This window comes from Cryptomeria japonica, chromosome 2 (assembly GCF_030272615.1).
Source record: "Cryptomeria japonica chromosome 2, Sugi_1.0, whole genome shotgun sequence".
Classification (NCBI taxonomy): Eukaryota; Viridiplantae; Streptophyta; class Pinopsida; order Cupressales; family Cupressaceae; genus Cryptomeria; species Cryptomeria japonica.
This window is the reverse complement of record NC_081406.1, coordinates 373,541,567-373,567,801: the sequence shown is the minus strand read 5'-3', so window position 1 is coordinate 373,567,801 and position 26,235 is coordinate 373,541,567.

Genomic DNA, 26,235 nt, shown 5'->3' with positions numbered 1-26,235 from the left:
TCCTTTGAACTGATATATTCTAGCACAACTTTCTTCTCTTGAACTTCTTCTCTGAGATAATGATACTTTATAGATATATGCTTTGTCTTAGAGTGCATTACTCGATTCTTTGAAATGTTAATGGCACTAGTATTATCACAGAATATAGTTACTGACTCGATAACCTTTTCATTTATACCTTCCAATAGTTGTTTGATCCATGCTATATTGGTACAATTCAATGCTGCAGCAACATATTCAGCTTCAGCTGTTCACTGTGAGATACATCCTTGTTTCTTGCTAAGCCAACTCACTAGTCTTTCTCCTAAAAAGAAAGCTCCACCACTTGTGCTTTTCCTATCATCTATGTTGCCTGCCAAATCAGCATCAGTATAAACTTTTAAATCAAAATCATTCCTCTTTTCATATACTAAGCCATAATCTTCAATGCCTCTCAGGTATATGAAAATTCTCTTGATTGTTGTCGTATGGGTTTCCTTGGGATCTGGAGAAAACCTTGCAACAATACCTACTGCATGTGCTATATCTAGTCTACTATGCACAACATATTGCAACTTCCCAATCATAGATTGGTAAAGTGTCTCATCAACAGATGCAGATTCATCATTCTTTGATAGTTTACAGTTAGTAGTCATAGGAGTACTTAATGGTTTAGAATCCTCCATTCCAAATTTCTTCAAGATTTTCTTTATGCACTTGGATTGAGTAATGAAAATCTCATCTTTCATTTGTAGTATCTATAAACCTATAAAATACTTTATCTCACCGATTAATGACATCTCAAATTCTTTGCACATTTCATTTCCAAAATTCTTGCATAAGGAGTCATTATCACAAAAAATAATATCATCAATAAATATGGCTGAGATCAGTATTCCATTGTCCTCATCATTCTTCATGTACATATTGTTGTTTTCACTTGTCCTCATAAAACCAATCTTGATCAAATAAGAGTGCAGTCTCTCATACCATGCTCTAGGTGCTTATTTCAGACCATATAAAGCTTTGTTTAATTTACATACCTGATCTTTACTCTTGTCTTCAACAAATCCTTCAGGTTGTTCAATGTAAACTTCTTCTTCTAGTATACCATTCAAAAATGCAGATTTAACATCCATTTGATATAGCTTGAAATTTTTGAAAGCAACATATGCCAACAATGTTCTTACTCCCTCAAGTCTAGCTACAGGTGCAAAAGTCTCACCATAATCTATTCCTTCTTCTTGAGCATAACCTTTGCAAACTAGTCTTGCTTTGTTTTGAATGACCTCACCTTTTTCATTTAGCTTGTTTCTAAAAATCCACTTTGTACCGATTACATTTTTGTCCTTCAATCTTGGGATCAGTGTCCATGTGTCATTCTTCTTGATTTGATCAATCTCTTCTGTCATAGCATTTACCCAATCTTCACTATTAAATGCCTCTTTCACTATTCTCGGTTCAAATTCAAATATCAAACATGTGTTCTATCTCAGTTTGTTCCTTGTCATCACTGGATCATCCTTATCTCCTATAATTTGACTTGATGCATGATGTCTTCTGACATATTTGGCTAATATAGGCTCAGTAGGCTCTGTATGATCTTCTTCATCACTCGGTAACTAGACATTATCTTCATTTTCTTCAGTAGCTTTCTGGGTAGGACTTCTCGGTTGAACATAAATGAATTCTTCATAATCTTCTGGTTCTTTGGAATTTCCTTCATCATTTCTTTCTGCAAATTCATCAATTTTCACATTTGCACTTTCCACTATTTTGTTAGATGATTTGATCAGACATTTAAATGCTTTACTTCTAGAAGAATAAGCAAGAAATGTTCCTTCTTCGCTTTTCTGATCAAACTTTCCATTTCTGTCATAGCATCTACTTCCAAAGATTTTAAAATAATTTACATTAGGTTTCTTGTCATACCAGATTTCATAAGGTGTCTTCATAGTTCCTTTCTTTAGTTGAACTCGGTTCAGGGTGTAAACTGCAGTGTTGATTGCTTCTCTCCAAAATGTTTGAGGTACCCTTTTTTCTATCATCAGGGTTCTAGCACAATCTACAATTGATCTGTTTCTTCTCTCACCTATCCCATTTTGCTGAGGTGTTCTTGGTGCAGATACTTGCCTTTTTATACCATGATCATTGCAGAATAAGTTAAATTCATCAGAACTGAACTCTCCTCCTCTATCAGATCTAAGACATTTCAGTTGTCTTCCTGTTTCATTTTCAACTCTTGCCTTGTACCATTTAAACATTTGAAAAGCTTTTGATTTTTCTTTTAAAAACATAACTGACATCATCCTTGAGTAATCATCCACAAATAATATGAAATACTTATCACCATAATAACTTTGAACTTTCATGGGACCACAAAGATCAGTGTGTACTAGATCTAAAATTCCTTTAGAAGTGTGGGACTTACTTGTAAAGCTTGATCTTCTCTTACCCATCTGGCATCCTCAGCACATAGCATTCTCAGGTTTTTCCAGACTTGGTAGACCTCTTACTCGGTGCTTCTTACTTATTTTGATCAGATTATCAAAATTTACATGACAAAACCTTTTATGCCATAACCAAGTATCATCTATCTTAGCATAAAGACACTTGTTCCGAGTTGAGTCAAGATGAAATGTATTACCTTTTGTTTGTGTCCCGGTAGCAGCTAACTTTCCATGCTTGTCATGAACTTTGACAATTCGTTTCTGAAATTCTATTCGGTATCCTGTATTGTTTAGCTGTGCTACACTCAACAAATTGTATTTCAATCCTTCAATCTAGTATACATCATCACATTTAGCATTGTCAAGAAGTGTGATAGAGCCTTTTACCTTTCACCAGACATGGTGCATCATTACCAAATCTTACATAGCCTCCATCATAGTCTTCTAATTTAACAATCTTTTGTTTATCACCTGTCATATGATGTGAGCATCCACTATCTATGATCCAAGAATCATTATTATTTATGTGAGATATTAGGGCTTTTTCTTCATACCTTTCTTCATCAGATCCATCTTTAATAGCCACATAAACAACTTCCTCGGTATCAGTTTCATCATATTTATCATCGTTGGATTCCTCATCAACTACTAGACATGTCTTTCTGTCTCTCCTTCTGAAGTCTCCGTGTCCTCTGTATTGGTTGTCTTTTTGCCTGTTATCTCAGTATTCTCTCTTTTCACTAGATTCCTTGTCAGGGCAGTTAGAAGCCATATGTCCTATTTTATCACAATTGAAACATTTTAAAGGTAGCCTTCCTTTATACTTACCTTTTCCTCTCGATAACCTTTTGGCTAATAATGCTTCAAACTCTTCGTGCTTCTTGATTTCCTCATACAGTTTGTGTACTTCTTCCATGTTCTTGCAAAATCTTTCACTTGCTCCACTGTGATTCCCTTCAGAGTACTTACTCATTCTATCATTGTAATCATCAGATTCATTAATATGAAAAGAACTGAATGCAGATTCTACTTTATTTACCAAAGACCCACTATTATCAAAATTACTTAACTCAAATGCATGTAGCTTACCAATATTAGCATCCAAAGAAACTGGCATATTAGGTATAGACCTCAATTCATTGATTGTAGATACTCGAATAGCGTAAGCTAGTAAGAGGGTTCTCAACAACTTACTTGTTATATCCTTTTATTCAATAGTTCCTCCTGCTCCTTTAATTTGATTGACAGTCTCCTTTAACCTTCTACTGTATTGGGTTATGTTCTCACCTTCATTCATTCTCATGGATTCAAGTTGTCCTCTTAGACTATCTACTTTTTCTCTTTGAACATGTTCATCCCCGCCATACACAGATATAAGCTTAGTCCACATTGCTTTTGCATCATTGCAGCCTTCTAGATCATTAAACTCTGAGTCGGTCAATGTTGATGTTATTTCAATCATAGCTTGAACATGTTCTTTCTTTTCCTTTATCTCTTCCAAGGTCATAGGGTTGGTGCTTAGTACAATGTAATCATTTTCTAGATAATATGTTGCATATTCTCCAATTCCTGATAAATGCAACTTCATCCTTTTCTGCCATGTGGAGTAACTTGACTTGTTCAGCTTTAGTGCATCCGTTTTATACATCTTCGGATCTTTGCCTCAAGTACCTTTAAACTTTTTCTTCCAGAGTCCAAAGCTCTGATGCCAATTTGTAAGTTTTGATACTAAATGCAAAGTACAGATGCCAATAGATAATAAGATGAGAGGGGAGGGTGAATCATACAAACTTAACCTTCCATAAAATCAACAAATTTAACCTCAGTAACTTATACTTCAGCAATATAACCAAAAAATTGCTAAACATGCAAACTCATAAACACATTATCATCATAACACATATAACACCAGATTTAATGTGGAAACCCAAATAGGGAAAAACCACTGTGGGATTTTGGACCCACTAAGAAATATACTCTTCTAGAGTATGCTCGGTTAAAAGAAAATCCTATTAAAGATTACAAACACATTGTTAGATGTGACCCGGTTAAGGGATTTCCCTCAGATCTGTTAATGTTGATGTTATTTCAATCATAGCTTGAACATGTTCTTTCTTTTCCTTTATCTCTTCCAAGGTCATAGGGTTGGTGCTTAGTACAATGTAATCATTTTCTAGATAATATGTTGCATATTCTCCAATTCCTAATAAATGCAACTTCATCCTTTTCTGCCATGTGGAGTAACTTGACTTGTTCAGCTTTAGTGCATCCGTTTTATACATCTTCGGATCTTTGCCTCAAGTACCTTTAAACTTTTTCTTCCAGAGTCCAAAGCTCTGATGCCAATTTGTAAGTTTTGATACTAAATGCAAAGTACAGATGCCAATAGATAACAAGATGAGAGGGGAGGGTGAATCATACAAACTTAACCTTCCATAAAATCAACAAATTTAACCTCAGTAACTTATACTTCAGCAATATAACCAAAAAATTGCTAAACATGCAAACTCATAAACACATTATCATCATAACACATATAACACCAGATTTAATGTGGAAACCCAAATAGGGAAAAACCACTGTGGGATTTTGGACCCACTAAGAAATATACTCTTCTAGAGTATGCTCGGTTAAAAGAAAATCCTATTAAAGATTACAAACACATTGTTAGATGTGACCCGGTTAAGGGATTTCCCTCAGATCTGTTAGGATCTTCACTTTGTTAGAAGTGACCTTGTCAAAGGATTTCAAATGCTCATTTAGAATGTTACCTTGCTAGAGGGTTTACAAATAAGATTGTTAAGTCCACTCGGTTAAGAGATTTTCTGTTACTTACAAAATAAACAACAGTAATATATATCTGCAACTTCACATCTAAAATGCTAAAGCAGATTCTTATTTGCTCAAAACAATCTTGTCATAGGACTTATCTTGTCCCTCTGCTAGGCTCCTTACTCTATTATTCAAATAGGTCTTCAAGCTTCTGTGCTCAGTAATCACTATGTAGCATCCTTGTACTTACACTTGCCTGCATACATTGTTTATCAACAATTCCTTATTTATAAATAATTGTTAACCGCTTAATCTCCTTGATCACATTTCCCATGATCAATCTTAGCCATAAGATCTTCAATCTTGACCACGTTCAATGTATCCTTCGATCTGAAAATGTTTTACCTCGCCTTGGGACTTGCATTCCTTTCTTGGAACTTGCACAAGGTTATTGCGGTTCAATCTGAGTTGTAGATCTTCCTGCCAATTTTCCTTTGCCATAGATCCTTAACAAACTTCATGCATGGCATACCAATCATTCACACATCTCCAGCTAATCATTGTCCTTCATTAAATAATGCTTTTATCCATCTAATGCGATCTGTCATAACTCGGTTGCAACTCAGTAAATACTAAACTTTACTCGGTAGAAATTCTGCCTTCATTAACCGATATCAATAACCTTAGGGTTTACCGACTAGGTTCTTTGCTCAGTGACATAGTAGAGTATTAACGTTACAATCAACAACATATGTAGGATATTGAAACAATCTAAACATCATGATCTCATCATTGTCTAACTTGGTAATAGTTGCCCATTGAATATCTTATTCCTCCTCTTTCTTATCACATTCTTTCTGTGTCTTTTACCAACATCTTAATTCTCTTCAAATCAATCTTCTCAAGATATGGCAACATCATACTAAATCAGAAAATCAATTTCTTGACATCAATGACAAAATAATGTTATAAAGATAGTTATCATCCTTTTTCAGTTATATCAAATAATCTTTAACAACCTTCTCAATATCCTTAATGAATATCAACAATTTCTCTTTCTTATGAAATGCCAACACTCTCCATGTGGCTCCATAGGTCTAGACCCTCTCCTAGAGGTCTATTGATCATAACCTTGGTCCTACACATGCAAGAGCCCACTCTCCTAACCATGGACCATAACCATAGGGTAAAACATAACAAGATACATCACAATAAAAACATGAATCTCAACATGGAAAGCATCCAAAACTCATTACAATTCAAATACAACTAATTCACAAGGGTAACCATCAACATGCAATCCAAGAGCCACTTATCAAAGATCAAGCCATAAGCTCATAATGCCAAAATACAACAATAGAGAGAGCCTCAATATGTCAAATATATATAAATAATGTCAATACATGAATCCAATAACATAGGATGATCCTTCAGAGCGAGGCATAACATATCCTCTTGCTGGAGCTACAATTAACCCTCCTCAACAACAAGGATGCACTCAACTTGTAGAGAAACATAAAGAAACCTCAATAGACAAGCACAAGACCACTTGCCAGAGCCCAAAAGGATTCATACACACCAAAAAAATGAAAGGCACAATTGCCAAAATCATCAAAATGACAAGGCATAGCCTCTAGAGTCAAAATTAATTGAAGTTAAAGTCAACTAAGAAGTCAAAAACCAATCCAAAAACTTGTTGATACTGTTATGGTACCTTTGTAAGTACTTTTGCACTATTGTAGCCTAGAATGGCACTTTTTTTGCCTGAAGTGGTGCTTTTGCAATTTGTTTTAGTGCATTTGTTTCAAGCATACAACTTTCAGAAAACGGGAGAAAGAAGCAATCAAACATGCCCAAATTTGGGCAAGGGTTCAACCACGGTTTGAGACCGACCAAGAAGACATTAAAATCCATCACAAAAGAAGAATAGGGTTTGCACAAGATCAAAAGGATCACATATACAAAATAAACAACTCAACTGGTAAATACTTGCACAAAAAGGATCACAAAGACAACCACATCTAAACCAATCATACCAAATAATCATCAGACAATAAGAGGTCCTAAAATAGGATTACTAAGGCAATACAAGCCTCCACAAATCAAATACCAACACATAGAACACTCACAGGGAGATCATAGCCATAGAAAATCACATATCATGAACACCCATTTCCCAGCATTGCACGAAACCAAAATTCCTAATTCAAATTGTAACCTTTTCAAAAATCATTTTCTTTGAAGCAAACCAATAATAAACAACTAAATTCACTCCCAAAATTTAACCCAATGCAATCTTTCAGCAGACAATCTTTTCCTAGAAAACAATTGAGAATAGGGCAATCAAATCCAAACTGGAAAAAAAAGCAATGGTAATGAAAAACCGATGAAGAAATCTCCAAATCTACCAAGCTCTAAGTGCAATCTAAAATCAAACCAAAATCCAAGTCCTTCAAGCAATCTGAAATTTTATCCCAGAAGCCAATCTCCCATGAATGTAGAGGAAACCAAAAATTAAACCCAAAACTTTAATAAAAGCCGACCAATCAAACTAATTTCAAAAACTATATATTATACCAACCCTCACAAAGTTCAAGGGAATTAATAAATAAATATAATTTTTACTACCTCCCACCATTCGACCAATTAAATAAGAGTGTAGTACCCCTCCTCGATCAGCCTCTTTGGTATGTTTTGAGTTACTTCAGTGATTGTTTTGTGGAACATTATTGTATTTTGATTCGGATATTATGTGATGTTATTTCATGCTTTATCTGGATTTATGGTGTATGATTTATGCAGTATTTCAGTGCTTATGATTAATGTTATTTTATGGATCATTATCATGGACTGACACTTTTCCCTTATATTGCGATGCGTTATTTATATGTTGCGTGTTTGCAAGTGTATAGGGATGCGAGGGGATGATTTTCCTTCACTCACTCCGGTGAGATAGGGAACGTCACGATTCTCCTTCATCGGTGTGTATACCGTATCTGTATATATATTGGTCTATATGCACGTGGTTCTTTGGTGCAGGACATTGCAAGTACTAGTACCAGGTAGGTACGAGGTATTGACTCCACCTGGTTTCGCAGGTCTGAGCGTGGCTTATATATCTTATGGGAGTGGAGGAGATAGCTATTGTACCCTAGCTTGACCACAGTTACACTCGTGTGAGTGTTGTCAGTTGGTTGTGTTTCCCCCGTCTGGCTATTATGCGTGTCATGTTGCCTTGGTTTGGTCATTTGAGAGTCGTCATTTGATCTATCTTGGTTTTGCGTGTTTCCGTTTATTTAAATGGTTATTTAATTTAAATGGATGATGCTATCTTGTGTTGGCGTAATCATTTAATTATTATGCTCTGTGATTATAAATTTATTAAATTGATGAATTGCTAGATTAAATGGTTAAATGGCTTAATTTATTGTATAAAGTTGCATTAATATTTTTTGTGAAATAAATAAATTGCCTAGCCATTTAAAAAGGTTAAATGCTTATGCGGAAGGAAGTATTTATGGAAAAAGAAATAAATAAAATTTTTCCTTTTTATTTTTCCATTTGCCCTTTTTAATTTAATCATTGGAAAGAATTATTATTTTTGGGAAAGAAATAAATCTGATTGCCTTTTTAGTTTTAAAATATTTAAATTTGATTGGATGAAAAACTTTAACCTAGAAGCTTGGGTTAAAAGATATTTTGAGCATCCATTCTGGGCATTCACATTAGGAGAAGAAGAGGATTTTTGGAGAGGAAATTCTGGAAAAAACTTCCTGAAGGAGCTGGAAATTTGACCTGGCTGCAAGACTGGAGTTTCTTCATCCCTTTTGCTTGCTAATTGCTTCAAGGTTGGAGGTTCCCTTCTTGTTTTGAATTTGTTTTTGAAATTTTCAGTTGCTTCCTATGTATGGAAATTTATGTATTCTACCTGTAGATTCTTTTTGGAATGTCAAAATGGAAGAAAGATTGCCTGATATAGTTGATTGTGTGATGCGATAAGCGTATGGTTGCATTCAGGAAAGGAATTAGTTCATTTCTTCTTTTTTGTGTGTTATTTGTTCATAGCAAACAATTTCTTGATTTACCTCTTCTTTGAAAGAAAGAATTTTAGATTGGGCTTGTTGGGTGCATCCTTGTTTCTTTTCGGTCAATAATTTGCAAGCCATTCTTTCCAGTGTGTTTATTTCACCATTTACCTTACTGGTAACTTTTCCTTGAAATTTTGGAAATTGGCATTGTATGTGTGTGCCCATGAAATAATTCTAGAAATGGAATGTTCAAAGTGGTAAGTGTTACTGGTTCGAAATGGTAAGTGTTACCGGTTGGAAGTGGTAAGTGTTATCGGTTGGAAGTGGTAATTGTTACCGGTTCGAAGTGGTAAGTGCAACCGGTTGGAAGTGGTAAGTGTTACCGGTTGGAAGTGGTAAGTGTTACCGGTTGGAAGTGCTAAGTGTTACCAGTTTGAAGTGGTAAGTGTTACCGGTTGGAAGTGGTAAGTGTTACCAGTTGGAAGTGGTAAGTGTTACCGGTTGGAAGTGGTAAGTGTTACCGGTTGGAAGTGGTAAGTGTTACCAGTTCAAGGTGGTAAGTGTTACCGGTTGGTAGTGGCAATGTTACTAGTTGTAGCAGCACTACCGGTAAGTGGTGTCTATTGCCCTAACAGCAGCACAATCGCAGGTTGGTTTGACCCTTGCTTAGTTTTTGAGCCCTCACCGATCTCCAAACAGGTTTGTGTTAAGAACTTAAATTTTATAAATGGAATGTTTAAAGTGGTATTGTGTGATGTAATGTAATTTTCATGTGATATTTATTATGTGGTTAATAAATTTATCAATGAAAATTAAGGCATGAATTAGAGATTCAAATGGGTAGATTTGGAATATTGATTTGGAAATTGATTAGATGTGACTGCTGGAAAGGAGTGTTTTATTTAATTTTCAATCAATGATGTTGCAAGTGTTTATGATGCTGATATTTTCAAAGATTGTCTGAGTGCAGATTTTATGTATTTAGCTGTCCTTGCAAGTGTTTATTGTGATATTTTTGTCTGTGGTTCAGTCATCCTGTGGTGGTGTATTGGTACCTTGACCAAGTGATATATGTTGGCTCCGTTGTCTTAACCGTGTAGTATTTTTGCCTTATGGTTAGTCAAGAGTTATTATTTCCTTGTTTGACCACTTGTTTCTGATAGTGGTGTTATGGTTGTCTACTTCGCCATAGGGTCCTCGGGGAGTGACCATGCTTGTGTAGTGTCCCTTGAGAGTGTGGCTTTCGTTTGGGGGTTGCACCCAAAGTGGTAGGTATTACGACCTAGCAAAAGTCAGATAATAACTAGTAATCTAATGAATTGATTAGGTGGGTAGTTTCATAACATTAATAAGATAATGTACCTCGCACATAGGTGGGTGCTTGTATTGAGGCTCATAATGTAGTGAGAAGGTCTGGAATGGCAAACTGACCACCTTGTCTTCACGAAAGGCTGGAAGGGTCCGCATGAGACTTAGTTGGAGTCGGAGGTTTGAGAGAGGTTACAAGGATAGAGATCTGGGACCTATGAGAGCCTACCGAGGTAACCATCAAGCTATGTGATGACACTCTCTCTTTAGGTTCACTTGTGTGTGTGATGTCGAGTCACTTGTGTTTTTGTGACGTTGAGTCACCTGGATTGTGGAGTCTCTTGTGTTGTCATGGAGTCATGTTGTTTTATCGACCATGTCCTACTTTTTCTTGCTTGAGGGTTCTCAGCTATCTCCTAGCACGGTGGGGTGATTCCATTTGGGAATTACATGGTCGGGTGGTAGTGCCACTTCCCATCGGATGTTTGGATTTGTGCCTTCATGCGAGGATTGGCTTCGCAGGTGTTCCTATGGTTCGTGACTTATGTTTCATCTCATGTTTTGAAGATTATTTTTATTTGTAGACCTATGTGGTCATTGTATCATTGTAATATTTATCTTATGTAACCTTGTAATTGGATGAGACCTATCCTTTATGTTTATTTAGAAGCTATGTATTGGAAGAACAATGTAATCCTATGTTTGGATGTTTTTATCAGTTTCCTTGATTTATGTTAGTAAATGCTTATTGAAGTGGAAATTACATTGTATCCTTTCAATCTTCTATGATGAATCTTTATTTGCTTTGGCTTCTTGTGATCATTGAGTTAATGATGCATATGTGGATTTATGATGTTGTGAAATTTATTCTTGAAGTTAATTCTTCGTTGGTAACCCTTAAGGAATTATGGTGTATGTCTTTCACTTGTGTTATCGTGCATGTTGTGTAAATGCACTTATGATGTTTATACTTTAAAAAAAAAAATGTTTCACCCTTGTTGTGGGTTTTCCTTTGGGGTTCTTGGTGGGGCAATACATTTGGTATCAGAGCCCATGTTTCAACACTTGGTACTCTAGGTTTGTAGTGAGCCCATTTGCCTTGACCTTTTTGTGTAGGTCTTGTGCTGTGACTTCCTTGTGTCTTCCTTTGCCTTTGATCTAAACCTTTTTTTCTTGTGCAGTGTTTAGGTCATGGCTAGGAAAGCCAAGGGAGGTGGCCGCGTTGGTGGCTGCACCAGAGGTAGAGGAGGAGGAAGGGGTTGAGGTTCTGATTGCCATAGTCCTTCGCCACCACCCACTAATGCGAGTGTGGATAGAGATCAGTTGGTTCATTAGGAGGAATCGCCTTCAATAGAGAAAGTTCCTGAAAGGGAGGAGTTGCATCAGATGTTTCATGAGGTGCTAGCTAGAATAGGCCCCAGACCCGAGGTGGATCAGCCCATCCATGGTCGGGTAGAGGAGTCACTTCAGGAGATTCCAGAGAGAGAGAGAGATCTCCTAGAAGGAGAGAGTTCCCAATGGATCCGGATCCTGCTATCTTAGGGCACATGAGGGACTTGATGAGGTCCAATCCTCCCTTCTTTGATGGTAAAGGTACCGGTCTCGAGGCAGAGACCTGGCTCATCAGTTTGGACCGATGTTTTGCTATGTACCCTTATAGTAGCAACACCAAGGCAAGATGCATGATCATGCATCTCGAGAGCTTCACATCTATCTGGTGGAGGTTAGAGGAGGAGAGGATCGGTGTAAGCATTAACACCGCATCTTGGGATATCTTTTTGGAGAGGTTCAGGGCATGATTCCTCTCACCCCAGTGGAGCCAGTCGTGAGGAGATGAGTTCTATGCTCTGTGCCAATTTGGATTGTCAGTGGATCAGTTTGAGCACAAGTTCTATGAGCTCAAACAGTATGTCAGGATCGGCAATGATGAGGCTATGCTTGTGCAACACTTCTTGAGGGGTCTTAATGACTGCATCAGTGGAGGAGTGATAGTTTTTAAGCTTGCTTCAGTAGAGGTAGTCGTGGCGAAAGCCAGGTTGGTAGAGCAGAACCTTAGCCATGCTCATGGTGGCCAGTTTGGAGTTTAGATTGGGAGTGATCCTTTCAATGGATCTAGAGGTAGAGGGAATCAGTCCCAAACTGTTGCACCTTTTAGGGGTCCTTAGGCACCCGCCAAGGGTGGACAGGAGCAGCCACCAAGACTGAAGTAGTCTCAGGGCTAGTAGGGTGGCAACTCTCAGGTTTGAAAGAGAAGGTTTTGGAAGAAGGGTAGGAAAACCTTTCCAGGGCAATCTTCTCAGGGAACATCTCAGGCCCCTATTGGGGAGAGCTTTCAACAGTCTAGTAGACCATCTAGAAGTAGAGGACCTGGCAGTGGAGCTTTATTTACTTGTGGTTAGTTTGGCCACAAGGCCACTCTATGTCCTCTATGTTCGCATCAGTCGGTTAGTCAGAGGTCAGCCGCATCATAGCCAATAGTGGGGGATATAGGTAGATCCCATAGAGTATTTGCAGTGGTAGATGACCACCAGGCTGAGCACCAGAGTACTGTGATTGAGACCATAGGTGTGTTGCGTGGTACTCCTATCTCTGTACTTTTTTATTTTGGTGCTTCAGATTCTTTTATTTCTTCATCCATTGTGGAGCGGTGCAGGCTCATGTCTGCTAAGCATGTAGATAGGTGGCAAGTAGAGTTTGCTACCAGTGTGCGAGTGTGTGTAGATGCCTTCGTTCTTAGTTGTGAGTTGGACCTAGGACCCTTTGTCACTTCAGTTGACCTTCGAGTCATTCCTTTGGGGTCCTATGGAGTTGTGTTTGGGATGGATTGGTTATCATATCATAGTGCTCATGTAGACTATGATCAGAAGATAGTAGAGTGTGTAGATGACCATGGCAGGAGAGTGGGGATCGTTGGAGTTCAGCGATCGATATCCTTATGTATGATTTTCGCTATGTAACTTAGGCGGTGCATGTGTCAAGGGTGTCAGCTTTTTGTTGTTGCTCTTGAGGATGTGGATGAGGGAGAGAGTTGATAAATCACTCTTGATGGTCACCCTATTCTTCGAGAGTATGAGGATGGGTTTCCTTTGGATATTCCTGGTATGCCTCCGAAGCGAGACATAGATTTTCACATTGACTTGGTTCCCGGTGCGGAACCTATTTCGAGAGAAGCATATCAGATGACTACTCAAGAATTGAGTGAGTTGAAGTTGCAAGTTGAGGAGTTGTTGGCCAAGGGATTCATTCATCCTAGTGTTTCTCCTTGGGGTGCGCCAGTTATCTTCGTCAAGAAGAAGGATGGTTCTCTTTGATTATGCATTGATTATCGATAGTTGAATAAGGTAACCATCCAGAATCGATATCCATTGCCTCGGATTGATGACCTCTTTGACCAGGTGAAGGGAGCCAAGGTGTTCTCTAAGATAGACCTGAAGTTTGGGTATCATCAATTGCACATTCATGATGCAGGCATTCATAAGATAGTGTTTTGTACTCGTTATGGTCACTATGAGTTCACAGTGGTGCCATTTCGGTGGACGAACGTGCCTTCTATGTTCATGAGTCTTATGATTGGGGATTTTTGCACCTACCTTGACCACTTTGTTCTTGTTTTCTTGGATGACATATTAATTTATTCTAGATCCATGGAAGAGCATGAGGGTCACTTGCGTTAGGTATTGCAGTGCTTGAGGGAGAATCAACCTTTTGCGAATTTGGCAAAGTGTGATTTCTTCCAGTCAGAGGTGAGCTATCTTGGTCATATAGTTTCAGGAGAAGGTGTATCCATGGATCCTTCTAAGATCCAAGCCATTATTGATTGGCCAGTGCCGACCAATGTTTCTGAAGTTCGAAGTTTCATGGGTTTGGCCGCATATTACCGTCGCTTTGTTCAGAGTTTTTCTTAGATAGGCCATCCGATTACTTATCTTCAGAGGAAAGCAAAGAAGTTTGTTTGGTCAGAGCAGTGCGAATTGGCATTTTGTACCTTGAAGGAACTATTTGTTAGTGCTCTGATTTTGGCAGTTCTTGACCCATCTAGAGATTTCATGGTATGCACAGATGCCTCTTTGGAAGGTATAGGTGCAATGCTTATGCAGGATGGACGTGTGGTTGCCTATGAGTCTCACAAACTCAAGGATCACAAGTTGAACTATCAAATTCATGACTTGGAGTTGGAAATTGTAGTGCATGCATTGGTGCATTGGACACATTTCCTGTAGGGGTGTCAATTTGAGCGGCATAATGATCACCGTAGTTTGCAGTATATTTTCATGCAGCCGAATTTGAATGCTTGACAGCGAACATGGATGGAATTCCTCTACAAGTATGATTTTGAGGTTCATTATATTCAGGGGAAAGAGAATATAGTGGCAGATGCTTTGAGTTGTAGGCGGCATGAGGTTGTAGCATTGTCCCTTGGTGTGGACTTGAGTGAGACAATTCTTGGAGTTCTTCCTCAGGACACCTGGTATCAGGATGTTAGAGTCGTGGTGGAGTCTGGAAGACCATTGGAGGGTAGATATTTTGGATATATTCTTGAGTTAGATGGTCTTCTTAGACATCTTGGATGGATCTCTGTACCTCCTTTGGAGGGTCTTCGCATTTTGATCATGACAGAGGCCCATCATGCACCTTATTTGGCACACCCTAGTGTCAAGAAGATGCACACAAATCTTAGACAAATATATCATTGAGCTGGTATGAAATGTGACATTTCTCATTTTGTGTCCAAGTGCTTGGAATGTCAGCGGGTGAAGGTAGAGCATCAGCACCTTGCAGGGCTTTTACAGTCGAATTTGATACCGGATTGGAAATGGGATATCATTTCCATGGAATTCATAGTAGGCTTGCCTGTTTCTTCACGGCATCATGATGCCATCATGGTCATTGTTGATAGATTGACCAAAGTTGCTCATTTTGTTTCTATTCAATCTTCCTACACTGCAGCAGTGGTGGCACGAGTCTTCTTGGAATATGTGGTGAGGTTGCATGGGATCCCAAGGCAAATCATTTCTGATAGAAACCATGTCTTTACATCAACCTTATGGACCTCACTTCAGCAAGCTTTGGGGACCCAGTTTACTTCAGTTCAGCTTATCACCCAGATACCGATGGTCACACTGAGCATGTGAATCAGTTCTTGGAGGACATGCTTCACATGTATGTTATGGATCAGCAGTCACACTGGGAGGAATATCTTTGCCTTGTGGAGTTTGTTTATAATAACGGTTATCACAGCTCTATAGGCATGTTGCCCTTCCAGGCATTGTATGGTCATCCTTGCCGTACTCCTTTGAGTTGGGTTCCGTTGGAGGATAGGGTGTGTTTAGGCCCAAATTTGCTTTGTGAGATGGAGCAGTAGGTTGAGCAGATTCGTGGGCATTTGGTTGCTACCTAGGATAGGTAGAAGAAGTATGTCGATGCTTATAGAGTCGATCGCTAGTTTTCAGTTGGTGACCATGTGTTCTTGAGAATGCATCCGCGGAAGAGTCCGGTCTGTTATGGAAAGGGTTCTAAGTTGGCGCCTCATTTTGCATGCCCTTTTGAGATCCTTGAGAGGATAGGACCTATTGCCTATCATCTTGCCTTCCCACCGAGTCTATCACGCATCCATGATGTCTTTCATATTTATGTTCTTTGTCCTTATCATTGTGATGTGACCCATGTTCTTGATTGGAACGCTTTGCAGATCCAGGACGGGCAGCTTTCTATGGAGCCCGTGTGCATCCTTCAGTATCGGGATTTGACCCTCAAAGGTCGTACCATTGAGTAGGTAAGGGTCCTATGGGACCCCAGTGATGAGTCCTCTGCAACTTGGGAAGATGCAGTGAAGATGAGAGAGCTTTATTCTTATCTATTTTAGGCTTCCAGGAGTAAGCCTAGGCTTGGGGGGGAGGATGTAGTACCCCTCCTCGATCAACCTCTTTTGTATGTTTTGAGTTACTTCAGTGACTGTTCTGTGGAACATTATTGTATTTTGATTCGGATATTATGCAATGTTATTTTATGCTTTATCTGGATTTATGGTGTATGATTTATGCAGTATTTAAGTGCTTATGATTAAGGTTATTTTATGGATCATTATCATGGACTGACACTTTTCCCTTATATTGTGATGTGTTATTTATATGTTGTGTGTTTGCAAGTGTATTGGGATGCGAGGGGATGATTTTCCTTCATTCACTTTGGTGAGATAGGGAACGTCACGATTCTCCTTCATCTGTGTGTTTATCGTATCTGTATATATATTGGTCTATATGAACGTGTGGTTCTTTGGTGCAAAACATTGTAGGTACTAGTACCGGGTAGGTATGGGGTATTGACTCCACCTGGCTTCACAGGTCTGAGCATGCCTTATATATCCAATAGGAGTGGAGGAGATAGTTGTTGTACCCTAGCTTGACCGCAGTTACAATCATGTGAGTGTTGTCAGTGGGTTGTGTTTCCCCCGTCTGGCTGTTATGCATGTCATGTTGCCTTGGTTTGGTCATTTGAGAGTCGTCATTTGATCTGTCTTGGTTTTGCGTGTTTTCGTTTATTTAAATGGTTACTTAATTTAAATGGATGATGCTATCTTGTGTTGGCGTAATCATTTAATTATTATGCTCTGTTATTATGGATTTATTAAATTGATGAATTGCTAGATTAAATGGTTAAATGGCTTAATTTATTGTGTAAAGTTGCATTAATTTTTTTGTGAAATAAATAAATTGCCTAGCCATTTAAAAAGGTTAAATGCTTATGTGGAAGGAACTATTTATGGAAAAAGAAATAAATAAAAGTTTTCCTTTTTATTTTTCCATTTGGCCTTTTTAATTTAATCATTGGAAAGAAATAAATCTTATTGCCTTTTTAGTTTTAAAATATTTAAATTTGATTGGATGAAAAACTTTAACCTAGAAGCTTGGGTTAAAAGATATTTCGGGCATCCATTTTGGGCATCCATGGCAGGAGAAGAAGAGGATTTTTGGAGAGGAAATTCTGGAAAAAACATCCTGAAGGAGCTGGAAATTCGACCTAGCTGCAAGACTGGAGTTTCTTCATCCCTTTTGATTGCTAATTTCTTCAAGGTTGGAGGTTCCCTTCTTGTTTTCAATTTATTTTTGAAATTTTCAATTGCTTCATGTGTATGGAAATTTATGTATTCTGCCTGTAGATTCTTTTTGGAATGTCGAAATGGAGGAAAGATTGCCTGATATAGTTGATTGTGTGATGCTATAAGCATATGGTTGCATTCAGGAAAAGAATTTGTTCATTTCTTCTTTGTTGTGTGTTATTTGTTCATAGCAAACAATTTTTGATTTACCTCTTCTTGGAAAGAAAGAATTTTAGATTGGGCTTGCTGGGTGCATCCTTGTTTATTTTTGGTCAAGAATTTGCTAGCCATTCTTTCCAGTGTGTTTATTTCACCATTTACCTTGCTCGTAACTTTTCCTTGAAATTTTGGAAATTGGCACTGTATGTGTGTGCCCGTGAAATAATTCTGGAAATGGAATGTTTGAAGTGGTAAGTGTTACTGGTTGGAAGTGGTAAGTGTTACCGATTCGAAGTGGTAAGTGTTACCGGTTCGAAGTGGTAAGTGTTACCGATTCGAAGTGGTAAGTGTTATCCGTTCGAAGTGGTAAGTGTTATCGGTTCGAAGTGGTAAGTGTTACCGATTGGAAGTGGTAAGTGTTACTGGTTCGAAGTGGTAAGTGTTATCGGTTTTAAGTGGTAAATGTTACCGGTTGGAAGTGGTAAGTGTTACCAGTTGGAAGTGGTAAGTGTTACCGGTTCGAAGTGGTAAGTGTTACCAGTTGGTAGTGGTAGTGTTACCAGTTGGTAGCGGCAGTGTTACTAGTGTTAGCACCACTACTAGTAAGTGGTGTATGTTGCCTCGGCAGCAGCACAACCGCGGGTTGGTTTGACCCCCGCTTAGTTTTTGAGCCCTCACCGATCTCCAAACCGGTTTGTGTTAAGAACTTAAATTTTATAAATGGAATGTTTAAAGTGGTATTGCGTGATGTAATGTGATTTTCATGTGATTTTTATTATGTGGTTAATAAATTTATCAATGAAAATTAAGGCATGAATTAGAGATTCAATTGGGTAGATTTGGAATATTGATTTGGAAATTGATTAGATGTGACTGCTGGAAAGGAGTGTTTTATTTAATTTTCAATCAATGATGTTGCAAGTGTTTATGATGCTGATATTTTCAAAGATTGTCTGAGTGTGGATTTAATGTATTTATTTGTCCTTGCAAGTGTTTATTGTGATATTTTGGTTTGTGGTTCAGTCATCCTGTGGTGGTGTATTGGTACCTTGACCAAGTGATATATGTTGGCTCCGTTGTCTTAACCATGTAGTGTTTTTTCCTTATGGTTAGTCAAGATTCAGTATGTCCTTGTTTGACCACTTATTTCTGATAGTGGTGTTATGGTTGTCTACTTTTCCATAGGGTCCTTGAGGAGTAACCATGCTTGTGTAGTGTCCCTTGAGAGAGTGGCTTTCGCTTGGGGTTGCACCCAAAGTGGTAGGTATTATGACCCAGCGAAAGTCAGATAATAACTGGTAATCTAATGAATTGATTAGGTGGGTAGTTTCATAACATTAATAAGATAATGTACCTCGCACATAGGTGGGTGCTTTTATTGAGGCTCATAATGTAGTGAGAAGGCCTGGAATGGCAAACCGACCACCTTGTCTTCACAAAAGGCTGGAAGGGTCTGCATGAGACTAAGTTGGAGTCGGAGGTTACCAAGATAGATATCTGGGACCTATGAGAGCCTACCGAGGTAGCCATCAAGCTATGCGATGACACTCTCTCTTTAGGTTCACTTGTGTGTGTGATGTCAAGTCACTTGTTTTTTTGTGATGTTGAGTCACCTGGATTATTGTGGAGTCTCTTGTGTTGTCACAGAGTCATGTTGTTTTATTGACCATGTCCTGCTTTTGCTTGCTTGAGGGTCCTCGACTATCTCCTAGCACGGTGGGGTGATTCCATTTGGGAATTACATGGTCGGGTGGTAGTTCCACTTCCCATCAGATGTTCGGATTTGTGCCTTCATGCGAGGATTGGCTTCGTAGGTGTTCCTGTGGTTCATGACTCATGCTTCATCTCATGTTTTGAAGATTATTGGTATTTGTAGACCTATGTGGTCATTATATCATTGTAATATTGATCTTATGTAACCTTGTAATTGGATGAGACCTATCCTTTATGTTTATTGAGAATCTAGTATTGGAAGAACAATGTAATCCTATGTTTGGATGTTTTTATCAGTTTCCTTGATGATGTTAGTAAATGCTTATTGAAGTGGAAATTACGTTGTATCCTTTCAATCTTTCTATGATGAATCTTTATTTGGTTTGGATTCTTGTTATCATTGAGTTAATGATGCATATGTGGATTTATGATGTTGTGAAATTTATTCTTGAAGTTAATTCTTCGTTGGTAACCCTTAAGGAATTCTGGTGTATCTTTTGCTTGTGTTATCGTGCATGTTATGTAAATACACTTATGATGTTTATACTTTAAAAAAAAATTATTTCACCCTTGTTGTGGGTTTTCCTTCGGGGTTCCTAGTGGGGCATTACAAAGAGGGTAGGTAGGTTTAATTAAAAATCAATTTAACCAAGGGGTAAAAAGACAATTAATTAAATAATAGTTTGCACACCCCAAGATAAAATATTATTCACGAATAATAATATTATTTATTCACCCAATAAATAATAAACCACAACATAAATTAAATAAATAACCATGGATAATAATATTTATCCATTAATAAAATATTAATGTCATGTTTATATAATATTAATTAATTAAATACCAACAATTAAATAAATAGCCATAAGTAAATAATAATAATAATAATAGAAAATCCAAAAGGCATCATTAAAATAAATTAAATTAAATAAATATAAAATCCAATAATTAATAATCATTAAAACCCAATTAAAATATAAATAAATAAAAGCCATTTAACAAGGAATAATAATAATAAACAATAAGTAAGAATTAAGCTCTTATTAAACAATAAATCAAATGTTTAATAAATTAAATCAAATAAACATCAATCCAATAAAAAATAAATATTAAATAATTAAACAATCACACGTCGCTAAATATGAATAATCATAAACTCAGATCACCTTACACCAACAAAGGGGACGATCAACAACTCAAGACTCCAGCACCTACTTGCGCCATGACGCAACAAGGTATACAACTTAAACCTAGAATGTGTGAGGGAAACTATGCCATCTCCAACAACTTTCCATTGGGATAGAGGCATGCTCAAACCTGTGAAGCCATGTGGAGTCGATGTCTAGTACCTACAAACCTACATTCAACACTAAACACCACATATACAACACATATACATCATAATGATCAGACAAGTGATAGAGAATCGCAATGTCGTATCTTGTTCGCTATGATTGATATGACATCGTCTCTACTCACGAAGACAGTCACACAATATATCAACAAGGCATCACATAAAAACATGATCATGAAAGAGGGTTAGCACCATCATAGCATCATAAGTCATATATGTGTGTGTGTATACATATATGTATGTATATATGTGCATACATATGCATGTATATGTATATATGTATGCATATCTATATATGTGTTGAACACACACTAGATGCTGAGAGGGGGGTGAATCGACATTAACTAAAATTTCGGACTTCAATTTTGCATCTAACAGATTTATCCAAGCATTCACTTCAAAGAGAATTAAATGAAGACATCATAAAATTATTCACACCAATCACACATGAACACCACTATTTTATACATGGAAAACCCGAACTAGGAAATACCAAGTTGTGAGCGCCAACTCGCATAAATGATCCACTATATGGAAATGTTTTGCAAAAAGAGAGCTAACTACTCCAGACTTGCAAACCAAGGCTATCTTCTCTTGGGGAAAGATACAAAAATGACATGTAGACTTGATGCTAACTACAACAAGGCAAGATGTGCAATATCACAACATATAAGAAGGGAACAATATGAATAAAGGCATCTTAGTATGTTGATTACAATCTCTATTATAGCACAAACTCTATCCTTACTGAAATATTTGAACCTCTATATCTTTGGTTTACTACTCTTATATCGATTGTCACCTCTGCACAGTAATACCTTCTAATATAGAAACTTCAATCACATTGTCATCCTTACATCAAGTTGTACATGAAATCGCCATTGTATTCCACACATGCACACACACTCTACTATATATTTTATCTCATATCTTGAATATATATACCAATCTAAAACAAAAACATCTTCACAAAGTTGGCCAAAAGAATTATTGTACCCAAAATATACAATTGGAGCAAAATATGAAATTCATAGAACTTAAACTAGACCAAATCCAAAACCAAACGAGCAACTCTAGACCAAAAGAATACTTCACATGCAATCACCATACCAAAAGTGTATGATAGCACATGAACCAATCATATCAATTCACAATAGAGAAAGTCCGGACCAAAAAAAACATCTAGACCAACTGTCCTCACCATCAACAACATTCAAACATACTAATACCAATCGAATCAAATATCAACGTAACCTATCCAATTCCAAACCATAGTACAAATCCATAGTGACCTCCGATCTAAAAGCATAACTATAAACACTTTAACACTAAAGCTAACTCTACTGATATCTGAACTAGGACCCATCCAGACCACACTATTTGACATCAATGACAAAAATCATATATTTGTAATAATCTCCCCCTTTGTCATTGATGACAAACAACCAAAAATTCACTCTTGGTAAACCTTTCTTGAATAACAACTCCCTCTAACTATAACAACCTTCTATTTACTTTAAGGACATTTCATAATTCTCTTCCAAAAGTAGATATAAAATATTTTTAGTATTCTTCTCCCCCTTTTCCATCAAAGATAAAGGTCAAACCAAATAATCATAACAAAGAAAATCATTAAGAATTATCTAGCGAAATATCTTTGAACTGTTTCTTCAACCTAATCACTGAGGCATTCTAGGCACGAGTAGCAGCAGCCAAAATATTGCTCTAGTATTCATAGTCAATACGCTTGTTCATTGCATCATCAAAAGAATCTATATTTTTAGCATCTTTCTCAACAGTTTCTACATCAACTGGTAGTCTTGTGTAGGAAGAAAGTTTTAGCTCCATATCAACTCGCAGCTCTCCAAACAACCTCATGTAATCATCTCTTTGACGTCTTCTTAAAGCTAATTGATCATGCAATTCTGATCCTTATCTCCTTTGCCATAAGAATATTCATAGACTTTATAATTCTTAGCCATTTCCACTAATTGAGACTCGATAAGATCAATTTCATCCTTCAATTTTTGTGTGGCAGCAGGCCACCTCAAATAGAATGTGTATAACATTTTTGCTGCCTCCATAGATTTCTTGAAATTCATTAAATTAAGGATTAACACCTAATGTTCTCTTTTACATTTTTCTATCATCTTTTCTTGAAAGTTTGTTTTAGTAAATCCTTTCATAGCACCATTGTCATCTCCTTCAACTATTATTTCTACAAGTGTCTCCACAAGCTCCTCTAGAAGAAGACTAGCAATATCAATAGTAACTAAATTATTCTAAACGAAGTACTTCACAAATGCCTTTTTAATAACATCTTTCTCATAAGAAACATGATTGTGATTTGAATCACCAAGGATTTTCACTTCACCGGACTTCTTGATCATTTCAAGAGCTTTCTCTTCGATAATTTCAACATCGCCAGTTACCTCATTAGAACCTTTCTTCTCCTTTTCTACTTCCTTACACTGAGTAATTTTTTATCTACCTTTTTTTATTCTTCTTTATCATCACTGTCGATTGTTACCAACTCAATGTCGTTCTCTGAAACCATATTTTCACTCTTTTAAATTTTAGAACTAGAGGCAAAAACCTTTGTAAATAGTTCCCTTGATTTCTTTGCTCTTTTCTCACGTTTCATCATTCTAGACCTTCCTAGAATCTCCTCTTTTGTTCCAAACCTTTCTACATTCGGATCCATCGACATCTTCAATAATTTTTCTACTAAACTCATACATTATTTTTCAAATACCTCATAGGGTAACAGAGTTATCCAAGAAACTCTTGGAACCATGGCTTCCAAAAAGCAATTATCTCTATCTACTAAAAATAAAATATCATTCCCATACCAATCTATAACATTAGGAAGAATCATATTCCTCAAACTCAAATCGCTTCTAAGCTTTAAAAATAAATTTGTACGAATTTTTGAACTATCATCCAACTCATCTAAATAACTCTTAATCTATGACCCAACAATCATGTCATTTCTCCATGCATTATTTTCAGCACCAGGTAGAGCATTCAAAAAATAAAAAAATAAACAAACAATTAGAGAACCATACCGAAATGGGTACATCTCACGCTTTGACATTTTTATGTTATTTAACAACTATCACCATAGAATCTCACACAAATCATATTTTGCATTCTCCTTAAAGATCAAGTAAGCTACATACACATCGATGGACGCACAAGAACCTTTTTTGTTTTCATAACAAAATTTATAAGATAGTCCCATTGTTTCATACCTAACGTCCACATCCCTAATAGTATCAATTTTTAATGCTCTTTTGTCTGAGATTACCTCAATCAAATGATTTACCTCAACATTCTTCACAAATTTTAGTACAAGTATTTCTTTAGTCATGCACAATCCTATCACAATTCATAGCACCTCCTTTGAAATCAAGTAGGATATATCAAGCCAAAAATATTCACCATAAATTATGCTAAGAATAATTCTTATAACCTCTTCATCATCAATCAGTGGTCTAAACCCTTGTTCCCTAGATTGCGAAATTCACTCTTCAACCTTTGTGAATTGTCAACCAAATAATTTTGCCTTAAAGCACTAATCATCTCATGATTACATTCTTCTAGATCAACATGAATGTACTAAAAAAAAAAATTCCTTATGGATAATATGATCATTAATAGTAGAAAATGCTCCAACCAAATCTACATCAATCAAAAAGAAGGGTTTCAACTCATATTCGGATGTGGGTTCATCGTTGATACTTACAATTCTTGCCATAGTATCAAATTACTACTCTGCAATCTTTTCCTCGCTCCTTTTCTTGAACTCACTCCTTTGCTCTCTTTCATTTCTCAAATCACAAGTGCACAAATGATTGAAATCACAAAAATAAATACTCACAAGTTAGGTTTCCAAAAAGTTGATACAATGTTTGCCAAACCATCAAGAATCACATCCGAACCACAAGATATTCCTAGAACCTCTGAAAAATTCTTCACACACATCTACCATGTTGAGAAGAAACTCAACATCAAACCAAGAGGGTTCACGAGATGTTTTCAATAAGTCTCCCCCTCGAAACTTGATGTTTGAGTTTTTTATCAGAAGAGGGAACTACATCCATAGCAGATATTGAAACACCTTCAACATTTCCTTTAGTCTTTTCTTCTGATTTCTTCACCCAAATTTTTTTTTTCTTCCTTTAGAGTCTTCTACACTCTCTTATCCAATAGCCTTTTATTTATTGCCTTTACAAAAAATTTCAATATGCCCAACAACGTTACAATTATAACATATTAGACCAATCTACATCATGCTTGTTGGTTCCCAAATCAACAAATCCTAAACCCTAAAGATTAGCCACTTTCTTATCAACAGGTCTAAGATAGGATTTGGCCAACGAATGAGATTCAGTCTCAGGATTGAAATATCCTACACTTTTGGCTCTGTAGGACCAAGGTAGGTGTACCTCCACAATGTCTAAACAAACTACTTCAATGCATACATGGACATTGTTTCTATAGTAGATTTCCCAATGAAAATATATCAAGGAAAGCTTGTGAACTTTGGATTTGGTTGCAATTCTAGTTTTTTTAATTTTTACTCAACTATTGGGATTGTTTTCTATGATAACTTTACTCCTACAAATAGAAAATAAATATTATCTTGAAAATAGATGACCATGAAACATTTGAAAAGGAAGATTAGTGCCTATCTTGCTAGGACATAGTCTACATCAAAATATACCATGAAAATCATAATATATTCTCTTATGGTAGTCATTTGCTTAACACTCTATGCATTACATATCAGGTTAGCATAAAATCAACTCAAATCATTCTTAAAATCACACTCACATGCATATGTTGCAATGATCTTGAAATAAAATTTAACTCCATTAAAAGAGACCCATTATCGAGAGCATTCATTCCCCATTAGAGAAGACAAATCACTCTGTCTTCAACACAACAATCCATTCAACACAAACACAGAAAGCGGAGACAACTTGAAGATGATTTCATTCTTTAATCTTCAAAAATTTGATACATCGATAATACACAGTATACTTGTAGACCCCAAAAAACTATTATATTGCACTTAGACATTGAATACAATATGTCTCTTCAAAATTCCAGAATCCTTTCCTATCGACCCTAATTTCCCTTTTATAGTGCAAGGGAGAAAATCAAGTTTTAGGCCAAATAAGACACATGTCAAAAAATGATTGCTTATACAATAGAATATTCCTTAGGGCATAAATTTCATGTACAACACAAAATCCTTCAAGAAGCCATGAGAGAAGGCGGTTGAGATAACAACTTCTTGAGATTGATTTGACAATATATGTCACACCCCGCCACAAGGCCCAGAGGACATAACATCTATGGAAA